This window comes from Bidens hawaiensis, unplaced genomic scaffold (genome assembly GCF_021521415.1).
Source record: "Bidens hawaiensis isolate Kalapana, Puna unplaced genomic scaffold, B.hawaiensis_p1.1 tig00005460_1, whole genome shotgun sequence".
Taxonomy (NCBI): domain Eukaryota; kingdom Viridiplantae; phylum Streptophyta; class Magnoliopsida; order Asterales; family Asteraceae; genus Bidens; species Bidens hawaiensis.
This window is the reverse complement of record NW_027491348.1, coordinates 1,559,999-1,581,053: the sequence shown is the minus strand read 5'-3', so window position 1 is coordinate 1,581,053 and position 21,055 is coordinate 1,559,999.

Here is a 21,055-nt window from a genome sequence, read left to right as displayed (position 1 = left end):
AACAGGTTCGTGTTCGTGTTGGATTACAGGTACACGATAAGTTTTCGTGTCGTGTACAGGTATACCCATTTCGTGTTCGTGTCTTATCGTGTACGGGTATACACGATACGCCTGCCCTACTATTTTCCCAATAAGTTATCCTCCCAAAAATGGGATGATTACTAACACTGCATTCTTGAGTTTTTTATTTAAGGGATTGGAAAAGAAAAGATAAGAAAATTTTTCTTTTTTCATTCTTGAGTTTTTCATTAAAAGAAAAGAAAGAGAATGGAAGGAAAAGTTAGGCCTTTTTTCCTTCAAAACTTTCTTTCCAAATATGGCCGGATTGTGAAGGAAAGTTTATATCTCATTACCATATTACCAATTTACCCTATCTTAATTCTCTTTTCCATGTTGCTATGAGGACATAATTGTAAAGTTACAAATTTTTTTGCTATCTTTTCCTTCCAATCTAACTCAAGAAGGTAATAAACACTTTCTTTTCTTTTCTTTTATTTTAACTCAAGAATGCCTTTTAAGTATATAATTTCTTTTCCTTTCTTCCTCTATACAATCTCATCATTTCTTTTCCTTGTATTTTAAACCCGAGAATGCAGTGTAAGGATAACTATTTTTTAACATAGTTATCCTTTCCTTTCCTCTAATTTTCTTCCAACTCAAGAACATACCTAATTAAAAAAAAAAGTTCCTTCCCTTCCCTTCCCTTTCTTATCCTTCCCTCTCCTTTCTTTGGTTAAAAAACTCAAGAACAAGGCGTAAAAGACGTATTTTCTTATATTTGGTAAGTCAAGTTACAAATAATTATTTTCCATATAATATCCTATCTATATATGATTATATCCTTACTGTCTTTTTATTTTGTAATTCGAATATCACCTTTTTAACCTGATGATATCTTTTAATTGTGCCAATTTCCTATTCAATCAAATCTACTTGTGCCAATTTCCTATTCAACGTACATCACTATCTTGTCTTTATTTTATCAAATTTAATTGTGCCAATTTCCTATTCAATCAAAATCTACTTGTTAAACTCATTTTACTTTTTACTAATAAAGATGCCAAAGATGAATTGTCACATATAAAGAAATTTACATACTACTTAGACTACCACTCATTTTATATATTAATTATTAAACAATCCTTTATATCAAGAACGTGATTTAACCATATTTTAAAAAAACATGCACTCATAGTAACAATACAAAACCAAGAAACCAATTATTAATAGGATAATGTCAAACACTATGTCTCATAAGTAGGTCAAAACCAATAAACAAACTAGCCAATCTCTGAATTTTCCTTCATAAAAAAAACAGTCACCCCGAATTGAGAAGTTCCATGTTATCTGATTCTTTTTTAGTGTTCATGTTTGAATTGAGCCTCCCCTTATTGCTTAGTAACACATGAATATCAAAATTCCATCATTCTATTTCTTCAATAATAAAAATCAAAACTAAAAAACATTAAACTTTAATATAACAAGTTGTCAATTCTAAGTTGCGACTCATCATTGTAAGAAACATGAAGAAAGTACATACACATATTCTACACTTCTTAATATCACCTACATGAGTCATCATATTATTCATAATTTATTGTGTAGGAACTCTGAGATTTCTTTAGTGGCTTTGTTGTAACATCCTAAATTATTCTAGTAGTGAATAAAGAAAGTCGCGTTTAATTATCGTGTGTTAATATTTAATTGATATTAAATAAAGAAAATGTCATGGACTTGGATTAATTAAGATGGATTAAAGGGTAATGGGCCTTAGGTCCATGGGCTTTAAGGGATATAAATACCCCTTAAACCATCCTAAAACCCTAATCCTCATTCCATCTTCCATATTTGCCTACACACTCAAAAACACACACACCACCACTCATATACAGCCGAGAGAGAAAGGGTGAGATCCAAGGCCAAACAACGCTAGTTGGTGATTACATCTTTATTATACAAGATCTAGAGTTCATAAAAAAAGCTAAACGAGATCCAAACGAACACAAAAGGTATGTTCTTTTACCTTAAAGTTTACGTTTTTATAAACATTTAGTCTTGAAACTTAGAACGGGAATGGATCGGGTGTAAATGAAACGTAAAGTTGTAAACCTAGTTGGAATGTTTTAGCTTAAAAGATTAAACTTTATGATTCGTTAGGGTCACGTTTGGGCCGCAATCAATCTAGGAAACGGGTGGGGTTAAGGCCGAACCATAGTAATCGAATTAGAGGCACGAAATGCGTGTTTTGGATGATAAGATGAACCCAGGCAGAAGCAGCTCGCTATAGGGAGCTTGCTGGTTAAGTTCGTCGCAGACTAAGTTCGCTGGTGATTAAGTTCGCCCCTGACTAAGTTCGCTGATGACTAAGTTCGCTGACGATTAAGTTCGTTGCTTATAAATTCGCCTGCCGATAATTTCTCTCAAGTTAACTTCGCTATACAAGATCGTTGGATGTTAAGTTCGCTTAACTTAGGTTCGCTTAAGTTAAGTTCGCCTAACATGTATGTTCGCTTACATTTAAGGTAACGAATCAGATAGCGAATCAGAATTAATTCGTTATGAGGAATGAGTTAGCGAATTAGGAAATAAATTAAAATCCTAATGGAAAATGTGTTAAGATAGCTTAACCCTAGCCTGGGGCTCTGCCTCTTGGACCCCGCTAGGGGCTGCTGCCCCTAGAACCCCGCTGCCAGGGGCTTGCCCCCGGACCCCCGTTCGTTGTGGGTTATATAAAGATAGAAATACGATATGAGTAGTAATAGTTCATTGATGCATGTAAATATTATACAGTTAGCCGTGCACAGCTCAAGAGAGGGATTACGATTTACGGTGAACGTAACCACATTCAGGTGAATTTCTAGCCCCATTTCCTCGTTATGTTTTCGGGGCTGTGTGCATAATCGATGTGAATGTTAATACACTTACCTTAAATGATAAGTGTATGTCTTAATGACGAATGTGATAGTTATGAATGCGTGCTTGACAATACGTGAACGACCTTCGGGTATTGCACGTATTGTTAAGGCAAGTATAATGTAGTATACATGATATGTTTATGTGAATAAGGAAGTATGTATGACTATGATATGTATGATATAAAATGCATGGATGTGATAATGGTGATGATAATGGAAGGTAAGGTAAGGTTAAAGGGTTGCAAACCCTAATAATATATGCGAAGGTTATAGGGTTGCATACCCCAATAATATATGCAAAGGTTAAAGGGTTGCATACACTAATAATATATGCGAAGGTTAAAGGGTTGCATACCCTAATAATAATATATGCGAAGGTTATAGGGCAAAATGCTCTTTATAACGTAAGGTATGAATATGAAAGAAAAAGAGTAAGTAAGTATGTATAAATGAAAGTACGAAAGTATGGGGTTCGTATGAAAGTATGTAATTATGAATATGTTGTATGTTGTATGATTAACTAGAACTCACTCAGCATAGCTGACTTTTAGTATGCACGCAGGTGAGTAGAATGAGACAGCTGGCTTGAAGGGAGACACATGGCGGATGAATAAAGAAACTGGCATCTGAAGATTTAATTGTTAATGTTTGAACTAAAAGACATGTTTTAAGTTATGTTTAAAAGATAAGTTATGAATATTTGTACTGACTGTTGATGTTTTATGTTATTCTGCGAAAGTTTTAATTAACTATGATATTTAGAACTGCGTTTATGAGTAAATCCAACGTCCAATGTAGGGCACCGGTAACGGGGCCTTACATTTGTAGGGGTATTTACAAAGATACAATAACAAATAATTACACTAAATTAATCAGGCTACACATACCTGATCAATATATCCCTACAATCGAATGTCTTCCATTACACTTTTAAAGAAACACACACACACACACACACAGACACACACACTAAAAGTCATCTAAGAGAAACAAGTCCTACACATTATCACACAAGAACTTGCATAGGCCTGAATTATTTATAGTTTACCTACACACTTACCCTATGAATACTCAATCCTACACAAAATAGGTACTAACCTACACATGAAATCACATAGTCATACACATAATTAGACCACATGAACTTACATAGGCCTACACAAAATACATATTACTTACACAGTTTAAACTATGAACTTACAATATCATACACATAATATAGATCACCTACACATTTTACACTATGAAAACCGTATGCATTACAGTGTCGGACTTGTAATATGCCTTATTCTTTGCAATTCTATGACTTTTCATTGTCGAATAAATAACTAAATTGATATAACACTTGTTTCATATAATAAAACCAACTTGTGAGAAATAATAACCTTACAGTTTGAATATATAACAAGAAACGGTAACATTTGAATATCTAATCACGATCTAGTATCTATTTTCTACTAAGCCGTGTATGTGTATGTAATTGATAAGAGATCACAACTAAGTATATAAAAGAGAAAAAAGAATATAAAAGAGTTGTAATTTTTTCTTTTGAAAACCATTGTTGGTGTCTATTACTCCACCTTCCTTTTACCTGTGTTGGTACTCATTATATCGAACATAATCGTCACATATATTCACTTCCATCATATACACGTAGAAAATAACATCTTACACATCAAACAAGTTTCCCACATAATGGTCACAAATATCCACTTTTTATTTATTAATTTGTTGCTTGTGTGTAGGCATTATTTATATTGTGTATCATTTGACCCAATATTGTGGTTTAATCCATTGGTGGTAGGATTTTATCCTTTTTATAAAGTAATTAGTATTTTGTGTGGTTTCTAATAAGTTATATTGTGTAGGTTTTTATCATTTGTGTAGGATTCGATAGTCTACCCAATTATGTGGAGCAATTATTTAGATAAACCTATGCATCTATCATAATTCATTCACTATTAAAAATTGATTAACACATACGACATAATCCTACATACCAGACATACCTTTTTCCAATGATAACTTACCCTTCATTGTTGACTAATTACATAATCATCAAAAGTCAATATACAATTAAAACTCAGATTTCAGCAAAAAAAAAGTACAATAGAATATCTAACCAAACATAACCCACAAAGTATATACTGAATCAAATGACTCGATATTCATTTTCGAAATCAAGATATTTCGACATACAATTAGGGTTTGTTGTTATAAAAAAGTAGGACAAAAAACTTGAAATAAGATGAAGAACAAAAAAAACTAACATTTTTTTTTACCAGTGATTAAGTTCTAAAATAACATAATTAGAGATCTTCCTACATCGATTACGACATATAATAATTGAAATTTGTCAAACAACAATAATCTAACCTTCGGAATTGTCGGCTCCTACACCATCGGTTATTAGTCCACTCATCGATCCTTATGTGATAAAAAAAGTCTTAGGTTCTTATCAGTAATAAAACCCCTTTATGCAAAATTGATGAACCATTTTCCCCAAGTGAAGGAAGATCCTAAGAATCACTTGATTATTTGTGAGGTTGAATTGATTTGTGTTAATTTTGGAAGAAATCATTAATGAGTGAAGCTTTAAGTCTGGGATTTTAATTGTTAGCCGCCAACTTCAATGTTTCTACTAAAGCAAAAATTACTACACTGCCCTTTTCTATTGAAATGTCATTAAATCATTGACCAAATAATACAAAAATGCCATAATTAATGTAGGCCATTGATCAATGTTAATCAAGGGCTATAAATCATGTCTTGCACTTCTCGCAGTAATCTCACTTCTCTCATGAATCATCCCCTGCATATATATATATATATATATATATATATATATATATATATATATATATATATATATATATATATATAGGATCAGGATCATGAGAGAACTTTTTTGAAATTTGAGAACCATGAGAACCATTTTGGACCACAAAAAACCCAAAACTAAAAAAAAATCATAAAATAAAAAAAAACACAAAAATGAAAAAAGTAAAAAAACCAAAATTCTTATTTTAACATCCCGGTTTCATAAAAAAAAACTCGGTTTAACCAAATTATATACACAGATGCATAATATATACATATATGAACATTTACATGATTTTTTATACATATGTGTATAATTTAAGATAAATGGCACTGTACATATGTGTATATTTCGTAACTAAAGATTAAATAAAATTATACGTATGTGTATAATACGACGTTTTTTTTATTTTTTGTTATTTTTTTTTATTTTTTTAACGAAACCGGAATGAAATATAAGAATTTTGGTTTTTTTCTTTTTAAAAATTTTTGTTATTTTTTGTTTTATGATTTTTTTAAATATTTTTTTCAAAGGTGTTTTTAGTGGTCTAAAATGGTTCTCAAAGTTCTCAATTTGCAAAGGCTTCTCTTAGGATCCTTACCCTATATATATATATATATATATATATATATATATATATATATATATATATATATATATATATATATATAGAAAATGGTTCAAATAAGAATAAGGAGTTTCCTAGGAATAATAAGAACCAACCAAATTTTGACATTTGGCATTACAAATGATGGTGAAAGAACAATTCTAGGAAACTATGTCGGTTATAATGATGAAAGAGTAATTCTAGGAAACTATTTCGGTTATTGGTAATTTTAAATCTCAACCATTGATTAACATGATCCAATGTCTATGATTTCTTTCTAGTCTTCCTAGGAACTTATTTTTAGGATAACCCTCCCATATATATATATATATATATATGATTGAGATAATGTAAAAACTATTTTGAAATTAAGAACTTTGAGAACCATTTTGTACCACAAAATATCCAAAAATAAAAAAATCATAAAACAAAAAAAAAAATCGTAAAAATAAAAAAAGTAAAAAAACTAAAATTCTTATTTATCATCCTAGTTTCATTAAAAAAAATAGTCTCGGTTTAGCTAAATTATACATATATGTATAATATGTACATACATGTTTATTATACACATGTGTACAATTTAAAGTAAATGATAATGTACATATGTGTACACTACGTTACTAGAGATTAAATGAAATTATACATATGCGTATAATATGAAGTTTTTTTTAAACATGAAACCGTAATGAAATATGTAAGGCCCCGTTACCGGTGCCTCACTTTAATGTTGGATTTACTCATAAACACAGTTCTAAATATCAGAGTTAATTAAAACTCTAGAGAAATAATAATAATAGTCAACCATTCATTACAAATATTCATAACTTGTCTTTTTAAAACATAAATAAAACATAGTATCAAAACATCATGACAATTCTTTAGATTCCAGCCTCTTCAATCTTGCCATGTGTCTTGCTCAAACCAGCTGTCTCAATCTGTTAACCTGCGTGCATACTAAAAGTCAGCTATGCTGAGTGAGTTCTAGTTAATCAGACGGCATACAATACATCCACATACTTACATATGCACCCGAAGGTACATACCTTCATATTTATTTACATACTTACATACATACGTACTTTCATTTCTTTCTTTCATACTTACATACAGACTTTCTGTAACGATTCCGACGAAACCAGGTATACCCTAACCGGTAGACAGTATTTACGTTATATTTAATGTCGGGTACATGAATTACCATAGTAATTATACGAGAATACATGGTTCACTGTATTGATTGTACGTGAATATATAATTCATCGTATTTAATATGCGATTAATCGATCGATAGTTATTGAAACCCGAACTAATCGAGGGTTCAATTATAGACGATATCTTTAATATTTAGTGATTTTACGAAGTATTAAAGCTTCGGGATAAGTGAATTAAAGCACAGAAAAAGAATTTTCGATTTAATGGTACGTCAGTACATTAAACGAAACCTTTAATACCAAACCAAGCAAGAGACGATCGATCAAGCCGAAAAAGATGTACAATTATTAATAATATGATGTTTTAAGTTAATAAATGTCATGGTTTAAGTTTTTAAAGTGGTTTTATATAAATTTCATTTTTAGGCCGAAAACGACCGTTTTAGCCTCGTTTCAAGCCGAATTAAACATTTAACCGAAAAAAAACTGAACCAGATTATCCAAAACATTATCCGGATTTCCAAAATCCATATGAGTGGCTAAGAATGAAAAGGTGGGTCCCACCCCACCCCTCCATGAGTTCCGATCGGACATAAGGGGGTTATACCCATTTCTTTGTTATTTTTTTTTAACAAACATCATCCATATTCATCAATTCTCTCCACAAGATCATCTAAAAACCTGGAATTTTAGCAAGAGAAACAAGGTAAAAATCGAGTTATATACGTTTCCATCTTCGTTTCTTGAGTTTATTTGCAAGAAAATGAGGTTTCAAAGATGAAAACCGATTCTTGCATGATCAAGTGATGTATACGGGTTATACAAGGGATCTTGGTCCAAGAAAGGAGTTAAACGAACCAAAACCGAATTTTTACGGTTTAAACTTTAGTTTTGAAACAATAACCGAAACTATAGTGTAAGAGGCTTGATTGTGAGTGTAACTTGCTTGGTATTGTGGTATGTTGGTTGTAGGTTCTGTATTTAGTGGTAGATAAGGCGGAAAGACGAGTTTGTAGCTTGTAGTGGCGGAAAACAAAAAGTATATTCGGTTTATGTTCGGTTATGGATTTTTGGACAGATTGTGAACGGTTTAGAGTTAGGTCATGAAATTTTACAGAGGTGTTAAATACATGAAAATATGAGTTATGTGAAATTTTGATAATTTTTGGACAAAGGATGAATATTTGGTGAATTTAATGCTCGGTTTTGGCTAAAATTGGTGAAAAATAGTTAAATATCATGAAAAATTTTGGAAAATTGCAGATAAGGTTTTTATAACATGTATAAGTCACACACAAAATTTTAGGTCAGTTGGAGAAGTCTAAGTAGGCTTTTCGGTTAAACGAGTTCTAGGGTTTTCTAGCTCGGTTATAGTGAAAATGGCATGTAAAAAGAGATTTTGGTTCTGAAAAAATTACAGGGGACTATGGAGATGGCAGGGGTCATCCAGGAAAAAATTGGGATTTTTCTAAGGTCGTTTGGTATTTACGACATATTTAGTGTTTAAATGGTGTTTAAAAATAGATAAATAAATTTTAAATATAAAAATTAATTCTGGAAATATTTTTATAAAATTCCCCACTGTCAAAAAGTGATTTGTGCAAAATTTCAAGATCCGAGATTAAACGGATAATTATTTGTGCAAAAACAAACTTTTAAAGTTTAAAACGCGTAAACCGGTAAAGTTCGCCTAAACGAGCTGACCGGTGTATAAAAACCCTAAAAATGAACTATTTTCATATAATTGAGTTAAACAAGTAAAAATGAATCATCCGAAAATAATTCGGATGATTTGGGTAATTTTATCCGATAAAACAGTTTCCGGTGCACTAAAGACGGAAACGGGTCCCGCGGCCAATCGGGGCGTCTAAACCGAGCTCTAATTTCACAACTCTAATTAAATTATCAGTCAACCACTATTTTCGGGTCATGTGTGACCAAACTCATTTTTGAAACGTAAAAACGGATAGCCGTGCTAGGCACGCTAAACGGGGAAACGAACTAATATTAATTTTGACTAATGAACTCTAAACGAAATCACAATCTGAGTCCGGAGAAGTGTTCTGGGTTAACATTGCCCCCGGAACGGGTACCATTCTGGGTTAACATTGCCCCTGGAATGGGTACAGTACTGGGTTAACAGTGTCCCCAGATGTACCGGTTAACACGGTTAAAGATTATATAAACAATAATTGTATAATAACGATCGTAGGGATCATATTACAGATTGGACGTGTTAACTGATAATGATTGTTGTTACCTGCTTGCATGTGCTAAGGTGAGTTTCACGAGCCCCTTTTTCTGAATTGTTTTTAAATATTTTCCCGGGGCGGAAGCATGTTATGTAACACCCCGTAACCGCAGCGGAAACGTACACGGGATGCAACAGACACATCTGATATCAACAGCATTGCTTATAAAGAAAATACCACTACATTAATTTATAACATATTACATTGTTGCGAGTTTCATTACTGTCTAGGTGTTACACACATATTTTACCGATAAGACATTAATAAATTCATTACAAAACATAGAGCAGCAAGCTTCCAACAGGTAGCACAGATAGTTAAGCACACATCAATCAATCCAACTTGGGCATACCTAGAAAACATGTAAAGAAAACGGGTCAACTACGAATAGTTGGTGAGTTTCACTAATTTAAATAAACACTGACAAATCATTTTAATAATCATTTATTAACAATATAATCATGCTGGGAACTATGTTACCCCAGAACATTTCCATTAACTTCCTGGGAACTATGTTACCCCAGAACAATAATAACCCCTGGGAACTATGTTACCCCAGAACAATAATAACCCCTGGGAACTATGTTACCCCAGAACAATAATAACCCCTGGGAACTATGTTACCCCAGAACTATAATAACCCCTGGGAACTATGTTACCCCAGAACAATAATAACCCCTGGGAACTATGTTACCCCAGAACAATAATAACCCCTGGGAACTATGTTACCCCAGAACAATAATAACCCCTGGGAGCTATGTTACCCCAGAACAATAACACATGATAAACATTTTATATATTCTGTGCATCAGACCATATATATATAAATGTACAAGTATTTCCATACGATCGGTATGTACTTAAATACTTTAAATAAGACATGTTTTTCCGCCCCGGGAAAATATAATTAAAACAATTCATTAAAAGGGGCTCGTGAAAACTCACCTTTTGTGAGTCGGTGAGTAATACAAGGAACAGCTACGTGCCTGGATCTGTAATATAATATCTAGTCGTTACTATATAATTCCCATAACTTAAATACGTATCAATCGGTACATCTGGGAACATTGTTAACCCAGTACTGTACTCGATTCGGGGACTATGTTAACCCCGTGACACTTCTAAGGACTCAGATTGTGACATTGCTTAGAGTTTGACAGTCAATTTAGTTAAGGTGATGAAATTATAGCTCGGTTTGACACCCCGTTTGGCCGTGGGGCCCGTTTCCGGTATTTCGGTGCCGGAAACGGTAAAATCGGGTAAAATTACCCAAATCATCCGAATTATTTTCGGATGATTTATTTTTACTTAATTTACTTAGATTTATGAGATAGTCCATTTTTAGAGTTTTCATGTACCAGTCAGCTCGCTTATGCGAACTTTGCCGGTTTACACGTTTTAAGCTTTAAAAACTTGTTTTTATATTCTTTTTAGCACAAATAATTACCCGATTAGTCTCGGGTCTTGAAATTTTGCACAAGACTTAATTTGACAGTAAGGAATTTTTGTAAAAATTTTCCAGATTTATTTTCTTATATTTACATTTATTTATCTATTTTTAAATCTCATTAAAATACTAAATATATCAAAAATACCAAAACAATTTAGAAAAATCCCAAATTTTTCTGGGATGATCTCTATCATCCTCATAACTTTCTGGAATTTTTCCAGATTTATTTTCCTATATTTACATTTATTTATCTATTTTTAAATCTTATTAAAACACTAAATATGTCAAAAATACCAAAACACTTTAGAAAAATCCCAAATTTTTCTGGGATGATCTCTATCATCCTCATAACTTCCTGGAATTTTTCCAGAATTAAAAACTTATTTTTCAAGCCATTTTCACCCAAAACCGAGCTAGAAAGCCCTAGAACTCGTTTCACCGAAAAGCCTACTTAGGCTTTTCCAACTGAGCTCAAATTTTGTGGGTGACTTTTATATGTTATAAAAAGCTTATCTTAAATTTTCCGGAATTTTTCATCATGTTTTGCTATTTTTCACTATTTTTGGCCAAAACCGAGCATTAAATTCACCAAATATTCATCTTTTATCCAAAAATTACCAAAAATTCACAGATCTCATATTTTCATGTGTAGATCATCTCTGTGAAATTTCGTGACCCGACTCTAAGCACACGAAAATCTGTCCAAATTTCATAAACACCCGAAAACCGAACTATCTTGTGTTTTCTAGCTTTAGATCGCAAGGATCTCGGTTTCTAGCCTTTGCTAGCCGCTAGATACAACACTTACTAGCACCATAACACTATACCAAGCAAACTATACCAACAATCAAACCATTTCTTTCAAAGTGTCGGTTTTTAAGTAAAAACAAAGGTTTTAACCGTAGAAATCCATTCCCGACTCTTTTTACTCATTTCTTGGACCAAGATCCCTTGTATAACATGTATACATCTCTTGATCATGCAAGAGTCGGTTTCATCTCGGGTTTTCACCCATCTTTCACATGGAAACTCATTTTTACAAGATTTCAACCGTAAAAATTCATTCTAAACACTTTTAACTAATTACTTGGATCAAGATCCTTTGTATAACTTGTATACATCCCTTGATCACACGAGAATCGGTTTCATCTCGGGTTTTCACCCATTGTTCACATGAAAACCTCCTTTTCTCAATATTGTAGAATTAGAAACAAGGATCAAGCCTTAAAACATGTATTATACCTTCACTTCTTGGTTAAAAATGGTGGATTTTGGATGAACACTTTGAAGCTTTGAGAGATTTGAGAGAGTTTTGGGAGTGAAGTGTGGTAAAAAAAAAGAAAATGAAATCAATAATAAGGGGATAGGGCCGATCGGCCTCCCTTAAGGGGTGGGGTGGGTCCCACACATCCATTCTAAGCCACATATTCGGATTACGCAATCCGGATAATGTTGTGGATAATCTGGTTCAGTTCGTTTCTCGTTTAAACTCGTAATTCGGCTTAAAACGGGCCTAAAATGGTTGTTTTTCGGGTTAACATAAAATTTATATAAAACTGATTTAAAAACTTTAAAAACTTAACCCATGACATTAAAACATCATATTATTAATAATTACGCATCTTTTTCGGCTTGATTGATCGTCTCTTGCTTGGTTTGGTGTTAAAGGTTTCGTTTAGCGTACCGACGTACCATTAAATCGAAATCCTTTTTCTGTGCTATAATTTACTTATCCTGAAGCATTAATACTTCATAAATATCACTAAACATTATATACTTCGTCTATAATGTAATTCCCGATTCGTTCGGGTTTCAATAATCGTTCATTGGTTAATTGTAATTCCAATACGATTCACTATATAATCGAGTATGATTCGTACTATGAATCATATATACTCGTATATACGTACTATAACTCATATAATCAATATTTAAATGACACGTAAATAGTATATACCGGCTAGGGTATACCTGAATTTGCCGGAATCGTTACATTCTCCCCCCGTTATAAAAATTTCGTCCTCGAAATTTTATGCGTCAACTACTTCCTTTTGAGGAAATAGGTGGGGGTATTTCTTCCGAAATTCATCCTTTCGTTCCCAAGTAAATTCTGGGTCTCGTTGCGAATTCCATCTAACTTTGACCAACGAGATCTTATTGTGTCTAAGTTGCTTGATCTTACCGTCCACTATTTCGATGGGCTCCTCTACGAAGTTGAGCCTATCACTTATTTGCACACCCTCTAAGGGTAACACCGATGTCTCATCCGCCAGACATCTTTTCAAATTCGACACATGAAACACGTTATGAACTGCACTTAGTTCCTCAGGCAGTTCTAGTCGGTAAGCTACCGGACCGATCTTTGCAGTAATAATGAATGGTCCAATATATCTAGGGGCCAACTTCCCCGCCTTTCCAAATCTGACCACTCCTTTCCAGGGTGATACTTTCAAATATACCTTTTCACCCTTCTCAAATGACAACGGTTTTCGACGGGTATCGGCATAACTCTTCTGCCGGTCCCGCGCGGCTTTTAGGTTGTTCTTAATTTCAAGAATCTTGCTAGTCGTCTCCTGGACCAGATCCGATCTAATGACCTGCGAGTCTCCCACTTCAGACCAGCAAAGTGGTGATCGGCACTTCCGCCCATACAATGCTTCATAAGGTGCTGCGTTTATACTGCTATGGTAACTGTTATTATAGGAAAATTCAACGAGTGGGAGATGTTGATCCCAATTTCCCTTAAAGTCCAGTACGCAGGCACGAAGCAAATCCTCCAAAGTTTGAATGGTCCTCTCAGACTGACCATCGGTCTGAGGGTGGTAAGCTGTGCTTAGGTCAATACGTGTTCCCAACGCTTCTTGGACAGCTTGCCAAAGTTTGGAGGTGAAATGGCTATCCCTATCGGAGATGATCGAGATGGGGATGCCATGACGAGACACTATTTCATTTATATAAATTTGCGCGAGTCTCTCGGTGTTAAAATTATTCCTAATTGGAATAAAGTGTGCTGATTTGGTTAATCGATCCACGATTACCCAAATTGCATCATGACCTCGGGGCGTCTTGGGGAGGTGTGTCACAAAATCCATTGTGATCTGCTCCCACTTCCATTCCGGAATTTCCGGTTGTTGCAACATTCCCGAAGGTTTCTGGTGCTCCGCCTTAACCCTCGCACACGTCGTACACTTGCCGACGTATGTGGCTATATCCTTTTTCATTCCTGGCCACCAGTAAAATTCTTTCACATCCTTGTACATTTTATCTGATCCCGGATGTATGGAATATTTCGATTTATGTGCTTCATCCATGATCAAATCACGAAGGTCATGGAGGGTCGGGATCCAAATCCGATTTTTGAAATAAAGAATTTCGTCCACACGCTGTTCGAAATTCTTCTCATTCCCGTAAAGTCCTTCTTTATCCAATTGGCCCTCTTTCAACGCCTCGCGTTGAGCGACTCGAATCAAATCCGAAAGGCTCGACTGGACTATCATCCCCAACGCTCGCACGCGTAGTGGCTTGACTCGATCCTTTCTACTCAAGGCATCGGCCACAACGTTAGCCTTGCCAGGGTGATATCGTATGTCACAGTCATAGTCACTCAGCAACTCGACCCATCTTCGTTGCCTCATATTCAGTTCTTTCTAATCGAATATGTGTTGCAAACTTTTATGATCAGTGAATATGGTGCACTTTGTACCGTAGAGATAGTGTCTCCAGATTTTAAGTGCAAAGATGACTGCTCCCAGTTCCAAGTCATGAGTAGTGTAGTTTTTCTCATGAACTTTTAACTGTCGAGACGCATAGGCTATGACCTTTTTATTTTGCATCAACACGCATCCTAACCCTTTACGGGATGCGTCACAATATACAACAAATCCATCGTCTCCGTCGGGGAGACTTAAGATTGGCGCTTGGCACAATCTTTGCTTTAGCGTTTGAAACGCCGTTTCCTGCTCTTCACCCCATTCATATTTCCGATCCTTTTGAGTCAGGAGGGTTAAAGGTTGGGCGATGCTGGAAAAGTTCTCTATAAATCGACGATAGTATCCAGCTAAGCCTAAGAATTGGCGGATTTCTTTCGGAGATTTAGGCGCTTGCCAATTCTTAATAGCTTCAACCTTACTCGGATCAACGTGTATTCCTTGGTGGTTTATAACATGACCGAGGAATTGCACCTCTTGTAACCAGAAGTTACACTTGGAGAATTTTGCATATAACTTCTCCTGATCCAGGAGCTCTAAAACTAACTTTAAGTGTTGCTCGTGCTCTTCTTTACTCTTCGAGTAAATCAAAATATCGTCAATAAATACAATGACGAACTTGTCGAGATAGGGTTTACAGACTCGGTTCATGAGATCCATGAACACCGCTGGCGCATTTGTTAGCCCAAAAGGCATAACTAAAAATTCGTAGTGGCCGTAGCGAGTCCGAAACGCGGTTTTTGGGATATCCTCCTCTTGAATTCTAACTTGGTGGTATCCCGATCTAAGATCAATTTTTGAGAAATAGCTCGCACCTTGTAGTTGGTCGAACAAATCATCGATTCGGGGAAGAGGATATCTATTTTTGATGGTTAATTTGTTCAATTCCCTGTAGTCAATGCACATTCGAAGGCTTCCGTCCTTCTTTTTCACAAATAGTACAGGTGCACCCCACGGGGAATAACTGGGACGTATAAACCCCTTATCCAACAATTCCTGCAACTGGTTGGATAGTTCTTGCATCTCGGACGGTGCAAGTCTGTAAGGGGCCTTAGCAACAGGGCCAGCTTGAGGTAATAAGTCGATTCTGAATTCGACTTGTCGGGTTGGCGGTAATCCAGGAAGTTCCTCTGGAAAAACTTGTGGAAATTCGCGTACCACGGGAATATCGTCCACCCGTTTTTCCTCAGAATCAGCGGCCGTCAGGCTCGCTAGATACGCCACACATCCCTGACGTATATATTTCAACACCTTGAGGTGGGATACAAATGGTATCATGGTGCCGGATTTTTCTCCCTGCACTAATACCTCCTCGTCATCCGACACCCGGATCTTGACGGTTTTCTTTTCACAGTTTATTTCTACCCTGTTACGTGCCAACCAATCCATTCCCACTATCACGTCAAAACTACCCAATTCTACCGGTAACAAGTCAATCAGGAAGGATTGATCGCTTAGAATAAAAGGGCAATTCCGAACAATCCGATTAACTATCATGGTTTTACCGTTAGCGACCTCTACGGTGTAGGGTTCTATGGTTTCACCAATAGGAAGGTTTGCTATCGAAAGGAATCTAACGGAGACAAAACTTCTATCGGCGCCTGTATCAAATAATACAGAAGCGTAATGATCAGAGACGAGGAAGGTACCTGTCACTACGCTGTGGTCCTGGCGCGCCTCGTTTGCTCCCATCACAAATGCCCGGCCTCGCGCCGGATTGGACGCCGATGGCTGACCCGCGAGTTGTCTCCCGTTTCCTCCCTGATTCAGTTTCGGGCAGTTCCTTTTGAAGTGATCCGTGCTGCCGCATTCGTAGCAAGCACGGCTAGTGGTCACCATCTGGTTTCCTTGCGGGTTCTGCTGTCGGGCTGGTTGAGTTCTAAATGGTTGCGCCCGAATAGGTTGTGGTTGCCGGTTCAGGTTGTTCAGATTTGACTTACAATTTGGTGCGTAGTGTCCAACCCTGCCACACCGGTGGCACACCACCTCCTTGCACACGCCACTATGGTGGTAACCACATTTCCCACATTTAGGAAACGTTCCCCTCTGCGGTTCATGCCTTCCGCCCGAACTAGTCATGGCGTAGTTCTGGGCAGTAGGTCTAGCACGCTTACCTTGCTGTTTCTCTCGGATCCTATTGTCATACGTACCTCGCTTTCCCCCAGCCGACTCTCCTGTTGCCTTTATCGATCCGCTCCTTAAGAAATCATACGTGACAATACCAGCCTGTGTCACTGCACCCTCATACGTCTGGTGCCCTCCCGCGTTAACTATACTCCTCACTACTGGAGTAAGTCCCCAAATATAACGTTCCACCCTCTTTGACTCTGGGGTGACCAACCACGGCACTAATCGTGACAGTTCATTAAACCGGTTGGTATATCCCAAGTGGTCCGCCCCATGCATCTCTAGGTTCCACAACTCATGTTCCAGTTTCTGCAATTCATTCTTTGGGCAGAAATGTTTCAAAACAAGATCCTTAAGCTCTGTCCAGGTCATGCGGTTTGTCGCCGCCTGACCTCGAGTCTGTACTATGGTGTTCCACCATGTCAAGGCATGGTCTGTGAACGTACAGGTGGCGTACTTAACGACACAATCCTCGGGACAGTTGCTGATATTCACCACTGACTCTATTTTCTCTAACCATTTCACTAACCCATTCGGTCCTTCCGACCCGTTAAACTCTAAAGGCTTGCATAACATAAAGTCCTTGATTGAACAACCCCTGGATGGTCCAGTGCGGTTGGTCTCTACAGTAGGGATAGGGCCATTACTGTCGGTAGCGACCACCGTAGGCGGTGCGTCATTACTCGGCATAGTGTTATCATTCCTTGGAGGATTAGCATTTTGTTCCCCGTCATTATTTATGGGCGTTTGATTGCTCGGAGGGGTTGGATTAGATGAATTATTAATACTGGCAGTGATGCGCGATACTATATCCGGTATCGCCGCCTCCAACTGTTGAGCAATCAAACGGCTCACATCTACTTCCGATATTTTCGTGGATCGTTTCGGTGCCATTCTACACAATCATCAAAGAAATATATATAATCAATACCATCTCAAAATATAAAACACAATACATATTTCATTCATTAGTAAACATTGATTCATATTACACAAACATCAATTTACATACTTTCAGTCAACATTACATAACTAGTTTTATTACAAGGGCCCTATGTTGGTATCATCTCGACATAACCCGTAAAGGGGTCAGTGCTTGAATGATACCCAAAAGTATCTAAAGTGATATGCCCTACAAGAGACCCCCTATGGGCCAGTGGTTGTACTATAACTAAACAAGATTCACTCCGTGTTAGTATCACCACTAACTACTTACACGGAGTATCAAAAAGCGGTTCAAGATTCTACCATCTAACACATCTATACATGGTGGTAAACCAACCCCACCAACACCGCCACCAGCACCACCAACACTGCCACCATAACCCGCATTCGGGTTTCCATCTGGTCGATCAACCAGTGGGAGTATGAGCACTCCCTCTTTAACTGGTTAATAGCATACTGGTGGTCCTGTATGCTATCCCCGAGGTACGCTCGCCTCTGTACCCCCACGACCAGGGCGGCAGAGTGCTCGTTCACCTGTTCGGTGAGAACACGTAGCCAGGCCGCCAAGTCCCGTTCCTGCCTCGGAAGACCCCACACAGGTAGGGTCGCAGGCTCGGGTTGGGGGCGGGAAGACTCGCCCCGGTGGTATGTGGATCTGGGTGGGGTAACGGTGGGCGGAACATACGGGGCACTGATCCGCGCCGTGAGGCGGGGACCGTGTCTGGGGGGGATCGGAGCAGTCTGTGGTGCGGGCGGGGTAGGAGACCTGGTAACCCTAGCAGGGGAGGGTAAACTAGCACTCCTAGCTGGGGTGGTCTGTCTAGAAGTACTATGACTAGCCTCCGAAGGCTCAGAGCTGGGTGCTACACTTGGGCTTCCAGAGGCCCCGGAACTGACCTCTTCCGGGTCCTCTTCCGTCGACACACTAGGTGTTCTTGCCATTTTTACCTGCACACAAGTTAACAAACATATAGTCCCTTTTTATAGTGTAATTCAAAATCAAATTAACATGCACTTACTTATACAATTTTACCACATAATAATATTATCATATACTTACACATATGTTGCCAATTTTACCTATTTAAATTCCCCGTGACTTCCCCTGAATTCCCTCGTGCAGACAAGTCTGTTATTATGTTCCGGACCATAATAACCCACTTGTCCATCCAAGTTCATCCCGATCTCGTCACAATATATTATTAGTTGATATTCAGATCCTATAATACTTGAGCTACTGGTTATATTTTAGGTATCTTTTTCAGACATCCTAATTCTTTATAACCAATGGCTCTGATACCAAGTTCTGTAACACCCCGTAACCGCAGCGGAAACGTACACGGGATGCAACAGACACATCTGATATCAACAGCATTGCTTATAAAGAAAATACCACTACATTAATTTATAACATATTACATTGTTGCGAGTTTCATTACTGTCTAGGTGTTACACACATATTTTACCGATAAGACATTAATAAATTCATTACAAAACATAGAGCAGCAAGTTTCCAACAGGTAGCACAGATAGTTAAGCACACATCAATCAATCCAACTTGGGCATACCTAGAAAACATGTAAAGAAAACGGGTCAACTACGAATAGTTGGTGAGTTTCACTAATTTAAATAAACACTGACAAATCATTTTAATAATCATTTATTAACAATATAATCATGCTGGGAACTATGTTACCCCAGAACATTTCCATTAACTTCCTGGGAACTATGTTACCCCAGAACAATAATAACCCCTGGGAACTATGTTACCCCAGAACAATAATAACCCCTGGGAACTATGTTACCCCAGAACAATAATAACCCCTGGGAACTATGTTACCCCAGAACAATAATAACCCCTGGGAACTATGTTACCCCAGAACAATAATAACCCCTGGGAACTATGTTACCCCAGAACAATAACACATGATAAACATTTTATATATTCTGTGCATCAGACCATATATATATAAATGTACAAGTATTTCCATACGATCGGTATGTACTTAAATACTTTAAATAAGACATGTTTTTCCGCCCCGGGAAAATATAATTAAAACAATTCATTAAAAGGGGCTCGTGAAAACTCACCTTTTGTGAGTCGGTGAGTAATACAAGGAACAGCTACGTGCCTGGATCTGTAATATAATATCTAGTCGTTACTATATAATTCCCATAACTTAAATACGTATCAATCGGTACATCTGGGAACATTGTTAACCCAGTACTGTACTCGATTCGGGGACTATGTTAACCCCGTGACACTTCTAAGGACTCAGATTGTGACATTGCTTAGAGTTTGACAGTCAATTTAGTTAAGGTGATGAAATTATAGCTCGGTTTGACACCCCGTTTGGCCGTGGGGCCCGTTTCCGGTATTTCGGTGCCGGAAACGGTAAAATCGGGTAAAATTACCCAAATCATCCGAATTATTTTCGGATGATTTATTTTTACTTAATTTACTTAGATTTATGAGATAGTCCATTTTTAGAGTTTTCATGTACCAGTCAGCTCGCTTATGCGAACTTTGCCGGTTTACACGTTTTAAGCTTTAAAAACTTGTTTTTATGTTCTTTTTAGCACAAATAATTACCCGATTAGTCTCGGGTCTTGAAATTTTGCACAAGACTTAATTTGACAGTAAGGAATTTTTGTAAAAATTTTCCAGATTTATTTTCTTATATTTACATTTATTTATCTATTTTTAAATCTCATTAAAATACTAAATATATCAAAAATACCAAAACACTTTAGAAAAATCCCAAATTTTTCTGGGATGATCTCTATCATCCTCATAACTTTCTGGAATTTTTCCAGATTTATTCTCCTATATTTACATTTATTTATCTATTTTTAAATCTTATTAAAACACTAAATATGTCAAAAATACCAAAACACTTTAGAAAAATCCCAAATTTTTCTGGGATGATCTCTATCATCCTCATAACTTCCTGGAAATTTTCCAGAATTAAAAACTTATTTTTCAAGCCATTTTCACCCAAAACCGAGCTAGAAAGCCCTAGAACTCGTTTAACCGAAAAGCCTACTTAGGCTTTTCCAACTGAGCTCAAATTTTGTGG